Source organism: Miscanthus floridulus, chromosome 14, assembly GCF_019320115.1.
Source record: "Miscanthus floridulus cultivar M001 chromosome 14, ASM1932011v1, whole genome shotgun sequence".
NCBI lineage: Eukaryota > Viridiplantae > Streptophyta > Magnoliopsida > Poales > Poaceae > Miscanthus > Miscanthus floridulus.
The window spans coordinates 81,454,255-81,474,421 of NC_089593.1; positions in this window are offsets into that span (position 1 = coordinate 81,454,255).

Below are 20,167 nucleotides of genomic sequence, written 5' to 3' on the forward strand. Positions count from 1 at the left end.
CTTCGAGGTTTACCTTGATTGATTGTAGGTTGTGTTGGTTGGTTTCTTGAGAGTGTGGTTGGGCGAATCCTCGATTCAGGTTGCCGGTTAAAGACGGTGGTTGGCTTCGAGTTTTATTTGCCAGGTTGCACTAGTTATCGCTGCCTACAGCAAGTTATCCGGCTGTTCTTCAGCTAGTTATCTGGTGATTGATCCTACGTCGTGAAGATCGGGACATCGCATCGTATCATCTGGTATCAGAGCTTTCGTTACCATGGTAGGATTGTTTACCCTTAGCTACATATATTTTGTGTTCGTCCTATCCACTAAAAAGCCACAAAAATATTTGTCATAGCCCTTTGTTTCAATCTGTTATTTTTAGTGAGTTTTATTAAGTTTCAGTCCTTTAGAGTCTTGTTTTAGTTGCTGATCATTTTTTCCTTCGCGTGTCCTTTGTGCCTCTTTCATATATCTGAAATTTCCCACACAAAAAAAAATCTGAAACCCATATCATCTCCTTCGCGTAAACTTTGATCCTATCAAGTTACAACTATTGGTTGTATTTTATTTTTATCCTTAAGTGTGCAAGTATTATATCTGATCCCTATAAAAAAGTAGAAGAAAGAAAAGTGCAAAAAAAAAGAGTTGAGAAAACAAAAAGTTGTGAAAAGAAAAGTGAAGGTCAGTTGGTTTATGTGCAAAAGTGCTAAAAGTTTTTTCATATCAAGTGAGTAACTAGTTTACTATCTTTGTTTGGTGCAATTTTTGGTTGGGTCTGATCGCAACACTTGCATCCCAATCATACTCCTTGTTTGCATCAAATCTGAAATTTCTTTGCGCGTGTGTTTGATCTATTTACATCATTCATATCCTGTGGTCGGCACTAGGCAAAGAACCTCTAGTTTGGATTGTTATTTAACTTTACAACAACTAGATTTCAGATTGCATTCCTTGTGTATCACTCCCTACCAAGCTCCACATACAAGCCATCGTAATCAGTACTCTCTGGTCTTGTATTCGCCTAGCCATCACTTTCGTTACCACCACACACTGTTTTTTTTCCTGTAACCCGCAGGGACTTCATAAGAGCTTCGGTTGGTACAAGAGGTGAGGTTGTGAGAGCTACCAAATTTTATTTTTTTCCATAAATACCTACTGTTCGTATTCAGCTAACCTTACACAGGAGATGGGTGGTGTTGAGATAGAAGATTGTGTTACTATGGCACAATTTAATGAACTCCGGCAAAGCATGGAAGAGAAGCAAGATTGGTTGACCCGAGATCTTCAGGCTCTTTTGACTGAAATCAGAGGGCGTCGTCAACCTCATGATGGTGCAAGCAACCATGGTGAAGATGGATAAGATAGTGATGGAAGAGCTGCTGCTAGAAGAGCAAGAGAACAAGTAAGGAGAAACCAAGGTGCTGCACATGGTAGAGGAAGAGGACGAGGTTGAAGAAATGATGACAGTGATGAATCTGAAGATGTGGATGAAGATAATCATTCCCAATATCATGGTGGTCCCCAACGTCATAGAAGAGGCAACCATGAGGAGAGGTTTGGCAAACTGAAATTTACCATGCCAAAATTTGATGGAGGATCTGATCCTAAAGCTTACTTCACTTGGGAGTTGAAGGTGGACAAGATATTTCGCTTGCATAATTATTCAGAGGAGAAGAAATTAGCCATGGCATCTCTTGAGTTTGATGGATATGCTCTGATATGGTGGGAACAACTTCTGCATGATCGAGAAGAAGATGGAGAAAACCCTATTGCAACATGGGATGAGATGAAGCAAGAAATGAGAATTCGTTTTGTGCTGAAGCACTATCGGCATGATCTTTTTGATAAATTGCAGAATCTGAAGCAAGGAAGCCTCTCTGTTGAGGAGTATTATAAAGAGATGGAGAAAGCTATGATTAGAGCCGATGTGTGTGAAGATGAAGAGCAAACTATTACACGTTTCATGGCTGGGTTACATCGCAATATCCAGCGCATTGTTGAGTTTCATCCATACCGTCATCTTATTGATTTGGTACATCAAGCAACTAAAGCTGAACGTCAATTGCAGCAAGATGCTAAGAACAGCAAGCCCTTGTCATATGGTACGAGGACTATGTCAGGAGGGGGCAAGTCAATCTCAAGGTTTACTGCTGCACCCTCATCAGCGAAAAGCTCAAGTGGAGACTTACGTTCTAATGTGCAGGGTATTTTTAGAGGGAAGAACACTGCTGCCCAAGGCATGAGCTCTAAACCATCAGCATCCACCACTACTTCAGTGGGTTCTACAGCCAAGAGTAGTGGGATTCAATGCTTCAAGTGTGGAGGTCGTGGGCATGTCATCAAGGAGTGTCCGAATAATCATGTGATCATTGTGAAAGACAATGGAGAATATGAATCAGCTAGTGAAGAGGAAGTTGAGGAAGAGTATGATGATGAGGCTCATGAAGATGAGGAACATACTAGATGTGAATTTGAGCAAGGTGCTGCTCTTGTGGTGGCTCAAATTTTGAGCGTTCAAATGAAGGAAGCTGAAAATGGACAACGACATAATCTTTTTCAAACCAGAGCTAAAGTGCAAGATAAGGTAGTCAAGGTGATCATTGATGGCGGGAGCTGCCATAATATTGCTAGTCGTGAGATGGTTGATAAGCTTGGTTTGAAACTACAGTGGCACCCTCATCCCTATCATGTCCAATGGTTGAATGATTCAGGAGATATTAAGATTGGATATAGAGTAAAGGTTCCATTCAAAATTGGTGAATATGTTGACATAGTAGAGTGTGATGTGGCACCGATGTCTGTGTGCCACTTGCTGCTTGGAAGACCTTGGCAATATGATCGATATACTCAGGATTGTGGGAGAACAAATTAGTACACACTAGATTTGAAAGGAAAGAAGTTTGTACTCAAGCCTATGACGCCTCAACAAATCATGGCTGAGCACTTACAAAAGCAAACTGAAATTAGTCCGGCAAGTGAAGGAACAGAAGAGCAAAAGAAATTGAGTGCCATCCACAATTCGGTGAGTGAGTGCCACAAGCCAAATTTGAGAGATAAAAAGAAAGGAGAGGGAGAGCATCTAGTTATGCTAGCCACAAAATCTGAGCTGAGAGAAGTGAGGAATAACCCAGATCAAGTGCTCTTTGTACTTATGTGCAAAGACATTTTAATTTCACCTAATGATATCACCTCTCTTCCTAGTGTTGTGTCTCATCTTTTGCAGGACTATGAAGACATTTTTCCAAAAGAAACACCGACAGGACTACCTCCCATTCATGGAATTGAACATCAAATTGATCTCATTCCAGGGGCTGCACTCCCTAACCGTCCACCATACCGCACCAATCCTAAAGAAACAAAAGAAATACAAAGGCAAGTACAAGAACTTCTTGATAAAGGTTTTGTTCGTGAAAGCTTAAGTCCTTGTGCTGTTCCTGTGATATTAGTGCCTAAAAAGGATGGTTCTTGGAGGATGTGTGTTGACTGTAGAGCTATAAATAATATCACTGTTCGCTATTGTCATCCTATTCTACGGTTAGATGATTTGCTTGATGAATTGAGTGGTTCCATAATATTTACTAAAATTGACTTGAGAAGTGGTTACCATCAAATTAGAATGAAAGTGGAAGATCAATGGAAAACTGCATTTAAAACTAAATTTGGGCTGTATGAATGGTTAGTTATGCCTTTTGGTTTGACTAATGCCCCTAGTACTTTCATGAGATTAATGAACCATGTCCTACGAGCTTTCATTGGAAAATTTGTTGTTGTCTACTTTGATGATATTCTAATTTACAGCAAGTCTGTTGGAGAGCATATGAAACACATTCGGCAAGTCTTGGATGAGCTTAGAAAGGAGAAATTATTTGCTAATCTTGAGAAGTGTAGTTTTTGCACAGACCATGTTGTGTTTCTTGGCTTTGTTGTATCAGGAAAGGGCATAGAAGTAGATGAATCAAAGGTGAAAGCCATCAAGGATTGGCCAACTCCTATGAATGTAAGTCAAGTAAGAAGTTTTCATGGCCTTGCTGGTTTTTATAGGAGATTTGTGAGAGATTTTAGTACCATCGCTGCTCCTTTGAATGAATTGACAAAGAAAGGGGTTGATTTTAAATGGGGGAACTCACAAGAAACTGCTTTTCAAGAATTAAAGAAACGTTTGACTGAAGCACCATTGCTTGTTCTTCCTGATTTCACTAAAACTTTTGAAGTAGAATGTGATGCTAGTGGAATTGGGATAGGAGGAGTTTTAATGCAACAAGGAAAACCAGTAGCATATTTTAGTGAAAAATTGGGAGGTGCCCAATTAAATTATTCTGTGTATGACAAAGAATTGTATGCTTTGGTGCGTGTACTTGAGACATGGTAGCACTACTTATGGCCGAAGGAGTTTGTTATTCATTCCGATCATGAAGCTTTGAAGTACTTGAAGGGACAAGCTAAGCTGAACCGTCGCCATGCCAAGTGGGTTGAGTTCATCGAAACATTTCCATACATTGTGAAATATAAGAAAGGTAAGGACAATGTGGTTGCTGATGCTTTGTCTCAAAAGAGTGTGTTGTTAAATCAACTTGAAGTCAAGGTGTTGGGTCTTGAAAGTTTGAAAGGTTTGTATAATAATGATCCTGAATTTTCAGAACCGTATAATCATTATAAAGATGGAAAAGGTTGGGAAAAATATCACATACATGATGGATTTCTGTTTAGAGCTAACAAGCTTTGTGTTCCAAATTCTTCTGTTAGATTGCTTTTGTTGCAGGAATCACATGGAGGTGGACTAACAGGTCATTTTGGACAGAAACAAACATACGAACTGCTAGGTGATCATTTCTATTGGCCTAAGATGAGGAGAGATGTCATCAGATTTGTGGAACGATGCATCACCTGTCACAAAGCTAAGTCAAAATTAAATCCTCATGGCTTATACACTCCCTTACCTGCTCCTAACATTCCTTGGGAAGACATAAGCATGGATTTTATTTTAGGGTTACCTAGAACTCAGAGAGGAAAGGATTCTATATTCATTGTGGTTGATAGATTTTCAAAGATGGCTCATTTTATCCCCTGCAACAAGAGCGACGATGCTTCACATGTTGCTAATTTATTTTTTAGGGAAATTGTGAGGCTACATGGGATGCCCAGAACCATTGTGTCTGATCGTGATGTCAAGTTCGTGAGCTATTTTTTGAAAACATTATGGGCTAAACTTGGAACCAAGCTCTTGTTCTCAACAACTTGTCACCCTCAAACCGACGGACAAACTGAGGTGGTGAATCGTACATTGTCAATGTTGCTGCGAACCATGGTGAAAAAGAACTTGAAGATTTGGGAGGATTGCTTGCCACATGTGGAGTTTGCTTATAACAGGGCAGTACACTCTACCACTAACTTGTGTCCTTTTGAAATCGTATATGGGTTCAAACCTATTTCTCCGATCGATTTGTTGCCCCTTCCATTGCAGGAGAGAATCAACATGGAAGCTTCCAAGTGTGCTGCATATGTAAAGAAGATACATGAGAAGACCAAGGAGGCAATTGAACTAAGTGCTAAACGCAAGGCTACAAGTATGAACAAACATAGGAAGAAAGTGTTATTCAAACTAGGGGACTTGGTGTGGATACATTTGCGCAAGGATCGCTTCCCTAATAAGTGCAAATCCAAATTGTTGCCTCGAGGAGATGGACCATTCTGTGTTTTTGCAAAGATCAATGATAATGCATACAAGATAGATCTTCCAGCAAGCTATGGTTTGAGTACGACCTTCAATGTTGCTGACTTATCGCCATTCATAAGAGAAGACGGATTAGAGTCGAGGATGACTCCTTTTCAAGAGGGGGAGGATGATATGACCACGTAATTAACCAACATGTTACAACCTCCAATTTAAGTAACACCAACTCAAGTATCACCTACATCGACACTAGCCCAAGCCTTTGGTGGCCTAATTACACATAGTCGAGCAAAGAAGCTACAACAAGAGGTGAACGCGCTACTTTATGAAGTTCAATTTAATATTAATGAGAATTATATACTGCCTAAGTCGTGCACATTGTTGTTGCTTAGGTTCACTAAAGAGTATGGCAAGAACACACAAGGTGATGACCACAAAGAAGAACCACACTCAAACCAGACCAGTCCTACAGAACAGTTAGAAAGAAATATTCATGACTTTTGATAATTGAAATACAGAACCCCCTTTTGTTCAGTTGTGTGCTAACAAATATTGAGAGTGATCTCTACCCCTTTGCTCTTGTGATTTCCTTTGCGGGATTTACAGAAGCGGTGGCTTCATCCGCTCCCAATTGGTGCTCCTACTCCCTTCGAGGTTTACCTTGATTGATTGTAGGTTGTGTTGGTTGGTTTCTTGAGAGTGTGGTTGGGTGAATCCTCGATTCAGGTTTCCGGTTAAAGATGGTGGTTGGCTTCGAGTTTTATTTGCCAGGTTGCACTAGTTATCGCTGCCTACAGCAAGTTATCCGGCTGTTCTTCAGCTAGTTATCTGGTGATTGATCCTACGTCATGAAGATTGGGACATCGCATCATATCAGAAAGGGTGCGTATGCTACCGAGCCTTGTTGTCCATGTCTACCGAGCCTTCTTGCCCATACCGGTGGGTACCAGATAATGGTAGGTGCCTACAACACTATCGATGTCACTATAGAATGTCAGGGTGGCTGCAGAGTACTACTCCGCATACGGTATGGTCTCTGGTATAGTGGTTTCAACTTGTGAGCCTTGCCCTGCCTTTCTCCACATGTCTTCTAGCTCCTATGAGCCCCAGTCGAAGGGACATGGGGTCAGAGTTGGAAGCAGTGCTTTGGGCTAGGCCTTCTAATTGGAGAGGGTGTCCAGAGGCCAAGGTGAGTGCTCCAATTGGAGTGGTGGGGCCAAGGGGTCAAGGAGCAGACGCCGCTCCTTTCGGACCACAGTGTGGTGACAGTACATCCATCATTGTAGAGGGCATGAGTCTTTTCCTAGACTGTAGTGGTTGTCGTATATCTATGTTAGGTTCCATGTTTGAGGGCTGAAGGTGGCGCCTACAATACTGGTCAGACTCTACAATGGTAGAATGGTCTAAAGCACCCATCCCATCATACCCTTATGGTACTTTTCCTACCACAGCGCAGGGCATGGTCCTTGGTCCTACGTTTGACTCGAATGTCATGTCGTACCCCATGCTCATCCTTATGAAGGTGCAGGGCGTACTTGTTGGTTGAGGCGGACTCTGCCCTCAGCCGTCGGGTGAGGTGGAGCCCACCCTTGGACGTCGGGCAAGGCAAAGCCCGCCCCCAGACACCGGGTGAGGCGGAGCTAGCCCTCGGGGGTCGAGCGAGGTGGAGCCTGCCCTCAAGGGTCGGGCGAGGCGGAGCTAGCCCTCGAGGGTCGGGCAAGGTGGAGTCAGCCCTTGGGGGTCAGGCGAGGCGGAGCCAATCTTCCATCGTTTGGGCAAGAAGCGTAGTAGCGCTCTTGTCTGACTGGAAGCATCAACGTTCGATGGTTATTAGTTCCACCTCATTGGGTACCCCGGTATTAGGCCCCCGACATAGCTCTATGCCGAACCTAAACGTGGGGTATTACAAGGGACAAACAGGGCTATCACCACCTACCGCCTACCCCTCAACCATGGGGAATGAGACAAATGAAGGTAGCCTCTAGCCTAGACACCACGTCTAAGCTATCGACTACTACTCTAGCATTGATCAGGGTTATCCGTCTTTATCAGAGCCCTTTACTAGAGTATTCATCACAAGGATGAAAGACGAACCCACAAGTAAATAATGAACAAGACCAACTTAAAGTAGAACTCAACACCGAAGATAAACACGAACCTTATACTCCAAGTAGTATTCGGTTCATAGAGGTACAAGTGGAGAGGAGCTGATGATTCCTGACATTCCATCCGCTAAGTGTACAAGGGGCCCCGAGTACACAATTGGATGTAGCGGTACTTCTCCACTCTTACTCACTCACTCCCTACACTAGGACTAGCTAGAGAGCTAAGATATGAATGGAGATCTTCTCTTCTTGTCACATTGTGTTTCCCTTGTGTTTGATGATGCTCAAATGAGAAGGGAGCCTCCTTTTATTGGTAGAGAGGAGGGTTTGACCATGGAATATGCTTGATCCCCACATGGAAAGCACCAAACTGACCTCTAGATACATTGAACTTGGACGAAACCTTGACACCGACATTGAGCAAGGCGGTATGTGTCAACTGACCAAAGTTGGGGCCAAACGGGCTAGATTGGGGTATGGCTGCACCCTGGCTGGGCCTAATCACACCCCTCTTTGGTCGGTGATCTTCTGTGAACTTTTTGTTTTGGCCCATGGTGGTTTCATGTGAAGTTGAGGTGATTTGCTTTGGTCATGGGCTTGTTCTCCTCATCATTTGGGCCCTGGTTGTGCATAGTAGTGGGCCTTCTCTTCTTAGGTTGTGTAGGATGGTATTTGTGCTTTGTTTCTTTGCGCATTCTTAGTCTTTTATGTGCATTTCCACAAATGCCCTCCTGCAATTGGTCAAACACCAAAACTCATGGAATTCGTTACTTATAATTCCTATCACTAAGTTTGGTGTTCATTTGAGTGGTTTTTATGCGAATTTTGGCGGTTATTTTTAGGAGTTAAGCACCGCCAACAACAAGCCTTCTCTCTTTGACACTCCATCGACTTGCCTCATGGCGAAGCCCACCAAGGTAAAATATGATGAAAGTGATGATGATTGTGAAAATGATGATTGTAGGAGTGATGATGATGAGAAGTACTCAGAGGAGGAGCTCATGGACATGTTGGAGCAAGTCCACACTTGCTTTGAGATGAAGCGCAAGAAGTGCATAGAATTGCACAAGAAGGTCAAATCTCTTGAGTAATCCTTTGATGAGCTCAATACCACTCATGAGAGGCTAGTGGAGGCCCATGAGAAGATTGGCAAAGCTTACTCTAATCTTGGAAAAGCTCACTTCTCTCTCCTCAAGCAAGCCAAGAAGGAGGAAGTCATTGTGACTTGTGATGTAGGACTAACATGTGATATTCTTGATGAATCTTTTTCTAAGCCCATTGTTGTTGCACCCACTACCCCTTCTTGTAGCACTTCCACTTCTACTTCACCTTTGAGTAATGGTTTCACTTGTGATGCCTCATTAATGGTGGAAAATAAAACCCTCAAGAAGGAGGTAAATAAGCTCACTCATGGCTTAGGCAATGCCTATGGTGAAGATGCTCACTTGCTAAAATGCTTGGGTAGCCAAAGGTTTTCTCTCAACAAAGAGGGATTAGGCTATACTCCCAAGAAAGGCAAGGTGGAAGAAGGCATTGGGTGCTTGATAGTGGGTGCACACAACACATGACCGATGATTCAAGAATGTTCAATTCAATCAACACAAATGATAGCAATGGGGTTGATAGTATAACATTTGGTGATAATGGCAAAGGCAAGGTCAAAGGGCTTGGTAAGATTGCAATATCCAATGACTTGAGCATTTCCAATGTGCTACTAGTAGAGAGCTTGAACTTCAACCTTTTGTCGGTAGCTCAATTGTGTGATCTTGGTTTCAAGTGCATATTTGGTGTGGATGATGTAGAGATCATAACTGTAGATGGCTCTAACTTGATATTCAAAGGATTTAGATATGAGAATCTATACTTGGTTGATTTCAATACTAGATGTAACACCTCAGGTGTTAGCCTTGCATAACTTGACTTGCATAAAATGAGCATGAGCATCAAGCATCCATAAATCATCATTTACAATTGAAACATTTGATCGAAACATATGAAACATTGCTTGTTATTTCATGTTTCTTAGAACATATGCATATGATCATGTATAAATGAATGCATGTGGGTAGTGCTAGTCACTACAACACCTTAGCTACACTTAGGTTAACTAAAGGAACTTTGTTCATGAAGGCCACATTTCTTGATCAAAGCATTTAAGTGTTATTTCATGTGTTGACCTGAATAGCTATATGAGTGACTACTACATGAAATGCTTAAATGACCTTGCAAATTGTTTTAACATGCTTAGAGTATCATCATGAACAACTTTGGTATTTAGTGCTAGGGCTAGTTTGGTCATTTAGCCATGGTTTGAATGTGCATCATGATTTCAAAGTGACAAGTTTGACTAAAGTTGAACTAGGTGTTAGGGACCTTGCATGGAGGAGTTCACTAAAGCAAAGTGGTAGTGTTTGACATAAGGAACAACTTTTATTTTTGGGTCATGGACTGATTTTGCTTCTAACATGCTTGAATGGGTCCCACAAAAACCAGCCAAATCTTGCTTTTAACACTTAACAAATTTTCTAAGAGTATGCTCGACTGACAGCCTGACGAGCCGACTTTGATCATGATTTTACTCGGTGTACGATGTGAATTGGAACACGATCATTGAACAACATTTGTAGCTGGTACTTAGGACTACGAAAGTCATTTAGATCATTTACGAGTTGGAGCGATGGATTAGCGGGAAAATCAGTGGCAAATCTCGTCGTCAGGCTCGGCCATCACGTTCTGACGAAACTGAATCGACTGAATCGATCGGCACAGTGGCCGACCAGCTTCAGAGCAGAGCCGCCGCGTGGAGGTCCCGTCGGCCGCGCGTCGCCGTTGCCCTGACCGCGCAGGCCACGCCGCGCCCGAGCGCGCCTTCATCACGCCAACGCCCGCCCGCACTCAGCCACGCTCCATTTTCACTTCGCCTCGGTCTCCTTCGCCGTTCGCAGCGCCCGCAAGCACAGCAGCAGCGCCGCCGTCGCCGTTGACGGCACCAACCCACGCCTAGCCACTCAATCGCCACCGCAACCTCTCCACCATCATCTCAGCGACTCACCGCGCCCGCCCGTGCCCGCTGACCACGCTCGGTAAGCTCCAGCCGCGTGCACAGGCTCGCCGGAGTTCCGCCGTGAGCCCCATCGTCGTGGCCACGCCGCCACAGTCCCCCTCTCCAAGCGTTAGCTAGCGCGCTAGGTCCGCCGTAGTACCCCGGTGCTCGTTCGAGCCTTAGGTTGGGCCACCGAGGACGTCGCCGGCGTTTTGCCGTGGTCCAGCCTCGCCATTCCGCCATGGCCGCCGCCGTTAGCTCTAGGGTCAGCAATAGGTCCGGCCAAGTAGCTCAATCGATGCGCGAAGTCGAGTAGATCATCGTGTGATGATGTCACCGCCGGCGAGTTCGCCGTCGGCGAGCTCTGGCCGCGCCAGCACCGCGCAGCGCCGCTGCCCTGTTCCGTGTCACTGACGCATGGGGTCCCCCTGACCACCGGGTCCCACCTGTCAGCGACAGCAGTAGAGAGGGCTAACTCATTTTGAATCCAGTTTTTGATTTGTTTTGTTATTTTTGTATCTGCAGTTTGGTAGCTCATAAAATGTTGAAATAAATATGGTTGTGTTCCTTAGGAAGTGTAGTATTTAGGAAAAATATGTTCTTGGTTTCAACAGTAGAAATTTCTGGAGATTTAAATAGGGATTTCAAATGTGCTTTTGAATGCATTTAAATTTGTTTATTTTATATCTAGAGTTCCTGTGCTCCAAAAATTATGAAATTTTTGTGGTAAGCTATTCTTGTTATATATGAGCTTGGATAAAAATTTGAGGACCAGTGCATGTGTAGATCTATAGTTATAGATTTTTATTTTATAAATAGTTAATCCTTGCATGAATTTTTATAAATTAATTATGAGTCCAAAATTCATGAAATTTGTTGGAGGTGATACTAGTACCATATGAATGTTAGGAAAAATAAGAAATCTGTTGCTTGACACTTTTCAATAGGATTTTCCATTTATGTTAATTCAAGCCTTGCTTCCTTATCATTTTTGTATAGAATGTTCTACTTAGGAAAATGACCTGAAATTTTTATAGTAGTCCTTTGATAGCATTAGTAAGGCTCTGTAAATTTTTGAGAATTTATTAAGCACATCTGATATATATTTATTATTTAACCTAGATATCTAAATAAAATAATAAAGGCAATTTAATAAATAGTTTGGGCTTTGCCATTATATTATCCTAACTATATTTGGTATGCTTAAACTGTTGGTAGGTTCTAGGTTGTCAATTGGTGAATGATTACCTAAAGTAGAGGTGCTATTACTTTGTATTGCATGTTAAATCATTTCTGGACTGATTCTAGAGTATGAGGAGTTACATGTTGAAACTGATGTAGACTGTAAAAATGGTTAATAACAAAGTTGTAGAAAATTTGATAAGCTTTCCAGAAAGTCCAAGATCACTATTTTCGGATTTGTAGAACTCCAGTTATGAGTGAAACAAGTAGATACTGTTTATGGCATAGTCGATGCATTGTAGAAGTAGTTAAGTAGTAAGCGAGAAGAGATATGCACCTACTCAAACAACGTGATGCACTTGTTAACATATATGCATTCGTAATACTTATACCATACTCATGCATCTAGGATCGGAGGAAGAGATCACGTTGCTGGAATTCGAAGAAGCCGAGGAAGGGAACCCGCAGGAGGATCCGCAAGCCGCAGCTCCCGAAGGCGTGGAGCAGAACCCTGAAGAGCTGCCGGAGTGCCCTGACCATCGTCCTACTTCCTTTCTGCGAGGCAAGCCCCGGAGCATTATAAGTCTCCCAGTAATTTACAAATGTTTACTTACGTATTTATGATTGATGCATTAGTTAAGCGTTGATGAAACCACTTGATGCATGTACATTCCTTGTCCAGATATTAACCCTTTAACCGGTATAGGTCCAGGATCGAATATATGCTTAGCCATGCTTAGACCGGTAGAAGTCGGGTGATGTCCTTGTCTCCTGCGAGATATTGGTGGATACCAGAGCACGGTTGGCTATATCTGCTATCGTGGAACAGAACCATGTGGTAAAAGTAAATTGAGACCGGACGGGAGGTCGATAGGGAAGCAACAAGGCATGGAGGTCTTGGGTGTGGACTTATCCCCGTCTGTGTCGATCAAGGACCGTACCGTTGTTGGAACTTCTGACAAGATTGAACGCATGCCTCTCACTTAGCTGGCCGGATAACTCGTTCCGACCGCGAAGCCGAGTAATTCAACTCAGGCCGGGAATCGTTCTGTTGTGCGCTCCTTCCGGGGAACGATCAAACTGAGCCCAAGGGCAGGCTTGGCCTGAGCATCCTGGCATCTGGTGTTCCAGATTGTGCGGCGCAGTACGAACCCGCGAAATGTGTACCGGAGTTGTACCAAAGGTGACCTAAGACTATCGTGGCTGATAGATCTGGGTTTGTGTTAGGAATAAATTCCCAGCTGGTTGAAATCGATTCGAATCGCCGTCTCTCCCGGATAGTGAGAAACTTGGCTAGCTCCAACATCGTAGTAACTGTGTTATGAAACATGATGGTTCAGATGAATATGGAATTACAATACTTGCTATGGTTACTATTGTATGATTCTAAATAATATATCACATGTTTGGCATAGGATAGTTGCTAACCTAGAAATGGATAGTTATAATTAACTTGATAAAAGAATCACAACTGTACAACGGTTAATTGCCTTTTTCGCAAAAATGTTGTCAAGTTACGTCCACTTATACAGCCTTGCATAATCCTTGGAGTCGTTTTATTTCTGGTTCATGACGGGTAAGTCTAGCTGAGTACCTTCTCGTACTCAGGGTTTATTTTCCCATTGTTGCAGATGGCACTGTGTATCATGGTTATTGCAAGAGTTGCTTCTATCCCGCTGTGGATGAGGAGTAAGCCTTGGGCAGGCTTCCTTAGTAATTCCTATCCTTGCTTTTGTGGACCGTGATCTGGTTTGGCACTGTATTAAACTATGTTGGAAAACTTTATCTCGAACTTATTTGCTTCCGCTTTGTTTATCAAACTTGTTTTGTAATAACTTTTATTCGTACTCTGATGACGAAAAGTATCTATGAACTTTATGTAATATGTGGCATGCATGTTGAATCCTGTACGATCTTGGTTGTTGTAAATCGTTTATCGAGACCCATCGTGGTACTCGACGGACTACCGGGTTTATATGGGTTCAAGTATGACAGTGCGACCGCTTGCGGATTGCCATTATACTTGTATTCTTATAAATTGGTCGGTTCTGCGACACTAGAGAAGCTCAATTGTCAACATGTTTGCTCACTAACTCTAGCATGAGTTGGTTATGGCATAGAAGGCTTGGTCATGTTGGAATGAAACAATTGAACAAGTTGATTAAGCATGATCTAGTAAGAGGCTTGAAAGATGTCACATTTGAGATGGATAAGCTATGTAGTGCATGTCAAGCCAAAAAACTAGTTGGTAACACACATCCTAAGAAGAGCATGATGAGCACATCTAAAGCATTTGAGTTATTGCACATGAACTTGTTTGGACCAACCACATACACTAGCATTGGTGGAAACAAATATGGATTTGTGGTAGTGGATGATTTCACTAGATACACTTGGGTGTTCTTTCTTGTTGATAAGAGTGATGTGTTTACAACCTTTAAGACATTCATCAAGAGAATACACAATGAGTTTGAAACAACCATCAAGAAAGTGAGAAGTAACAATGGTAGTGAATTCAAGAACACTAGAATTGATGAGTTATGTGATGAGTTTGGAATTAGGCATCAATTCTTGGCCAAGTACACTCCACAATCAAATGCCTTGTTGAGAGGAAGAATAGAACCTTGATTGACATGGCAAGATCAATGTTGAGTGAATACAATGTTAGTCATTCATTTTGGGCCAAAGCAATCAATACGGCTTGCTACTATAGCAACCGCCTCTATTGTCACCCCATGATAGAGAAGACACCATATGAGCTCTTGAATGGAAGAAAGCCTCATAGTGCATACTTTTAGGTTTTTGGTTGCAAATGCTATATATTGAGGAAAGGTACTAGATTGAGCAAGTTTGAGAAGAAGTGTGATGAAGGCTTCTTGCTTGGTTACTCCACTACTAGCAAGGCTTATAGAGTTTGGAATTTGGCTAGTGGTACTCTTGAGGAGGTTTATGATGTGGAATTTGATGAAACCAATGGTTCCCAAGAGGAAGATGAGAATCTAGATGATGTGAGAGGCACTCAATTGGTCAATGCAACGAAGAACATGGACATTGGTGATATAAGGCCTAGAGAAGTGATTGATGTTGAAGATGAAACTCAAATGTGCAAGCTAGTGGTTCTCATGATCAAAATCAAGCTAGTACAAGTGATGATAAAGTGCAAGATCAACAACAAGTAGCTGGTTCATCGTCTCAACCAAATGATCAACCAAGTGCAAGCAACCAAGTTCAAGTGCTCCAACCAACCAATATTGCAAGAGATCATCCTTTAGACTATAATTGGTGATATATCAAGAGGTGTGCAAACAAGATCAAGATTGGCATCATTTTGTGAACATTTCTTATTTATATCATCCATTGAACCAAAGAAGATAGATGAAGTATTGATGGATGTTGATTGGATGAATTCTATGCATGAAGAGCTAAACAACTTCACAAGAAATCAAGTATAGGAGTTAGTTGAGAGGCCTAAGGAGCATAATGTGATTGGAACTAAGTGGGTCTTTTGGAACAAGTAAGATCAAGATGGGATAGTTGTAAGGAACAAAGCAAGATTAGTGGCTCAAGGTTACACTCAAGTTGAAGGTCTTGACTTTGGAGAAACATATGCCCTGGTTGCAAGATTGGAATCAATTAGGATCTTGTTGGCCTATGCTTGTGCCCACAACATCAAGTTGTACCAAATGGATGTGAAGAGCGCATTTCTCAATGGGTACATTAATGAGCTTGTGTATGTTGAGCAACCTCCCAGTTTTGAAGATAGAAAGAAACCCAACCATGTCTACAAGTTGAGAAAGGCTTTGTATGGTTTGAAGCAAGCACCTAGAGCATGGTATGAGAGATTGACGGATTTCCTACTCTCTAAGGGATTCAAGATGAGCAAGGTTGACACCACTCTCTTCACCAAGAAGATAGGCAATGACTTGTTTGTGTTGCAAAATCTATGTTGATAATATCATATTTGGATTAACCAATCAAGATTTTTGTGAGGAGTTTGGAAAGATGATGGCTAATGAGTTTGAGATGTCCATGATTGAAGAGCTTAGTTACTTCCTTGGTCTTCAAATCAAGCAAATGAAGAATGGCACACTTGTGAGTCAAGGCAAGTACATCAAAGACATGCTCAAGAAGTTTGGAATGGATGATGCAAAGGCTATTAGTACACCAATGGGAACAAATGTAAACTTAGATAGTGATGCTAGTGATAATATGGTGGATCAAAAGATGTATTGGTCTATGATTGGAAGCCTACTCTATGTGACTGCATCAAGTTTGGATGTGATTTTTAGTGTATGCATGTGTGCTAGATTTCAAGCCTCACCAAGAGAAAGTCATTTGAAGGAAACTAAGAGAATTTTGAGGTATTTGAAGCATACACAAAATGTTGGATTGTGGTATCCCAAAGGAGCAAACTTTGAGTTGATTGGATATTTAGACTCCGATTATGTGGGATGCAAAGTTGAGAGAAAGAGCAGATCGGGCACATGTCAATTGTTAGAAAGATCACTTGTGTCTTAGTCATAAAAGAAGCAAAATACTGTAGCACTTTCAACTGCCAAAGCGGAGTACATTTTTGGTTGGTAGTTATTGTGCTCAATTACTTTGGATGAAGGGTACTTTGAGTGATTTTGGAATCAAGTTTAAACAAGTGTCATTGCTATGTAACAATGAGAGTGTCATGAAGCTCACCAACAACCTGGTGCAACATTCAAGAACAAAGCACATAGATGTCCGCCATCATTTCATAAGAGATCATCACCAAAAAGGGGACATTTGCATTGAGAGTGTGGGCACCAATGATCAACTTGCCGATATTTTCACCAAGCCACTTGATAAAAAGAGGTTTTGCAAGCTAAGGAATGAATTGAACATACTTGACTTCTCAAATATGTGTTGATGCACCCCCCATTATATGACATGCCTCTCCTTCAAGCAAAGCAAGGTAAAGTTGATTGACATACCATTCATCCATTGCTAAGGACTTGTTTAGTGCATCTAGTCATTCCTCACATGTCTTAGGATCATTCATGGAAATCAAATGAGTTTGATGCTTGTATGGTACCACTATTGCTTCTATGCTTAAATTGATCTAGTGGTAGCATATGACATGTTTGTGGCCTTGTGAACCTATTGTTTAATCTAGAAAATGAGTTATAAGTGTCTAACTCAACATGGTCAAGATAACCCTCGAAATGAGGTGTGAAGAAGCTTGCCCTTGGATCAAACCGAGTTAAATATCTTTTGCAAGTGATCTAGATTGAACCAAATTTGGGAAAATGATCATCACTTAACATGGTTTCACCCCAACCTATCTAAAATTTGAGCTCACCTTTTGTAGTATTTGATGCCAAAGGGGGAGAAGTGATTCACAAAGTTGATAGGATTGACAAAGGGGGAGAGTTTGAATTCTAAGGGGATCAATTAAAATTTGAAGCACACAAGTAGGGGGAGCAAGCTCATAAACTTGTATGTTGCATTTGAATGTGCATTATATATGTTTGCTTGCATGGAGCAAGTTTTTAAATTCCATATCCATGCTTGTATGGTGTATGCTAGATTGTAGAAAATGATTGATGCAATGAAAACTAGCATACATAGGATAGCTAGACACTTGAATTAATCTTACAAGTGGTACTAGAGCCTTGTCTATAATGTTGATCTCATGAGGTGTCTAGTGTTTGTGATTTTCAAGTGGTATCTAGCAAACCATGGTGCTAAGGATGGTGTTTAAATGGAAACTTCGATTCGTATCACGCTTAAAAGGTCCATTCTTTACACCGTAGCATCATTTGGTAGACATTACTCTCCCACACTTTCAATCCATGCATATGTGCAAGCTTTCAAGTCTAAACTCTTAGCACATATGTAGGGGGAGCAAATGCTACCAATTTGGGTTTATAAAAACTTGTCCATATCCTTTACACATGGTAAAATGCTTGGGCAAGCAACATGAATCCAAAAAGGTTTTATTGAATATCTTTGTGAAAAGGTTGTCATCAATTACCAAAAAAGGGAAGATTGAAAGCCCTAGTTTGGTTTTGGATAATTGATAAAACCTATGGACTAATCCTTGAGCTAAGTGTGTAGACTAGATAGGATGGTCCAATCCAAGTGGTGGAGCAAGATGAAGTCCATGGAGATGGAGATGGACATGTGATGATGATGATCAAGCTCCTACTTGGAAAATAAGAAAGAGAAAAACAAAAACCAAGGAGATCAAGGCAAAGGTATCAAATAGGTTTTTGTTTTGGCACTCAAGACGCCATAGAGGGTGTGAGTGTGTTTAGGATCGATAGTTGTACTATAAAGAGGGGAAATCTTTGGCTAAATGGTCATCGAGTGCCACTAGGTGAAGTTGCAATTGCATATACATTTAGGGACCTAGTGTTCTAACAATTGACCCTTGAAAATTGCTTTGAAAATATGCTAACACATGAGCACACAAGTTTTACACTTTGTGGTTAGTAACTTGGAAGCAAGGGTAAAACGGTTGAGGAGATAGGAAAAGAAAAGGAGGCAAGGGTGCCTGACAGGACGTAGGTCTCAAGCTGACCGGACGCGTTCGGTGGCAAACCCTAGGTCTTGTCCTGCCTTAGTGGCATGACCGGATGTTGGGATCGGACGCAGAGGGTGTGTCTGGTCACTTGTTCTAGAGAAGGTGCAGTGTGGCTTTGCGACCGGACTCAGTTGGCGGTGTGAGACCAGACACGCAGGGGGTACGTCAGGTCATCACTGACATAACCTCTGTGCGTGAGCGCTAGTGAAGACCGGACGCTGGGCGCGTCAGGCAGTCGATGACCGAACGGGTTCGATCTATAAAAACGCGCTCTGGAACCTCTCTGTTCTTGATCGGACACCGTGTGGCTGGCATCTGGACATTTCTTAAGTCATGCTCGGTCACTCTTTAACTGTGCGAGCAATCATTTAGTGACCGTTGAGATCAGGTAGCTAATGCTCAAAGGGGTGATGCGTGGCAGTCATCAGCCGACCGGACTCAGCCGATCGGATGCTAGGGCGCGTCTGGTCGCGCCTGCACAAAGCAACGACTCTATTCGTTTGAGGGGGGGTCTATAAATAGACCTTGGCCGTCTTGGGGCTCTCTCTCTTGTCACTTTGACGTACATGACATCCTTGTGAGCCTAAGCAAACACATCCCACTCATCTCCATCATTGATTCATGATCATAGTGAGATTGGGAGTGATTCCAAGTGCATTTGCTTGAGTGATTGGATCTAGTGGCACTTGGGGATCGTCGTGGCTGCGAATTTCTTGTTACTTTTGGTGGTTGCCGCCACTTAGATGTCTTGGAGCAGCGGAGGAGCATTTGCACGAGTTGGTGATTGTTCTTGGCCATCTCCTAGTGATTTGTGAGGGATCTTGTACCTTTCCCGGCGGAGAGCCAAAAAGTAACTCTAGTAAATTGCTCGTGTCATTGAATTAGCTCACTTGTGGGTAGGTTCTTATGGCGCCAAGTGTTTGCTAGGTGTGTGATACCTATTAGCCAAGTGTTGGTCGACACAACGGGACTAGCGTGCCGGTAAGCACGTGAACCTCGGGAAAAAATTGGTGTGTCACTTGTCTCTTGGATTTCTCTCGATAATTGATTGGATATTCATTGATTGGTTCATCTCCCTCTACGCGGCAGTATAATCATCACAATCTCACTCTTACATTTACTTTCTAGTGTAGCTAAGCTCTTTAGTGTAGTTAGTTTTGAGAGCTAGCTTCTTCTTGTGTAGTCTGGTTAGTGAGGCTCTTTAGTTAGTTTTTGAGAGCTCACTAACTTAGAGAGTAGTGTCTTAGCACTTGTGTGTGCCTAGAGATTATAACAACTAGAATTGTTGGGATAGGTGGCTTGCATCCCTTGTAGAGTTAGAGCAAAAATTGCAATTCACCATTTAGTTTACTAACAAATTATTCTAGTGAATTTGTAGAGATTTTTATAGGATATTCACCCCCTCTAGCCATTTAGGACCTTTCAACGTACCAACCTTGTAAAGCCGCCGTAGATCCGCTCGAAGAAGACATCGTTGTAGTGGATCTGAGTTGCTCCTCCATGCAAGTCCCCCACTGGCCTCGTCCATTCTCATCGCGTGCAGATCCATGTCGCAGTGGTGCTCCTGTCGATGAGCCGTTGTGTTGTATTCGGCCACCGCGGATCCACTCGAAGATGGCTGCGGATCTCGG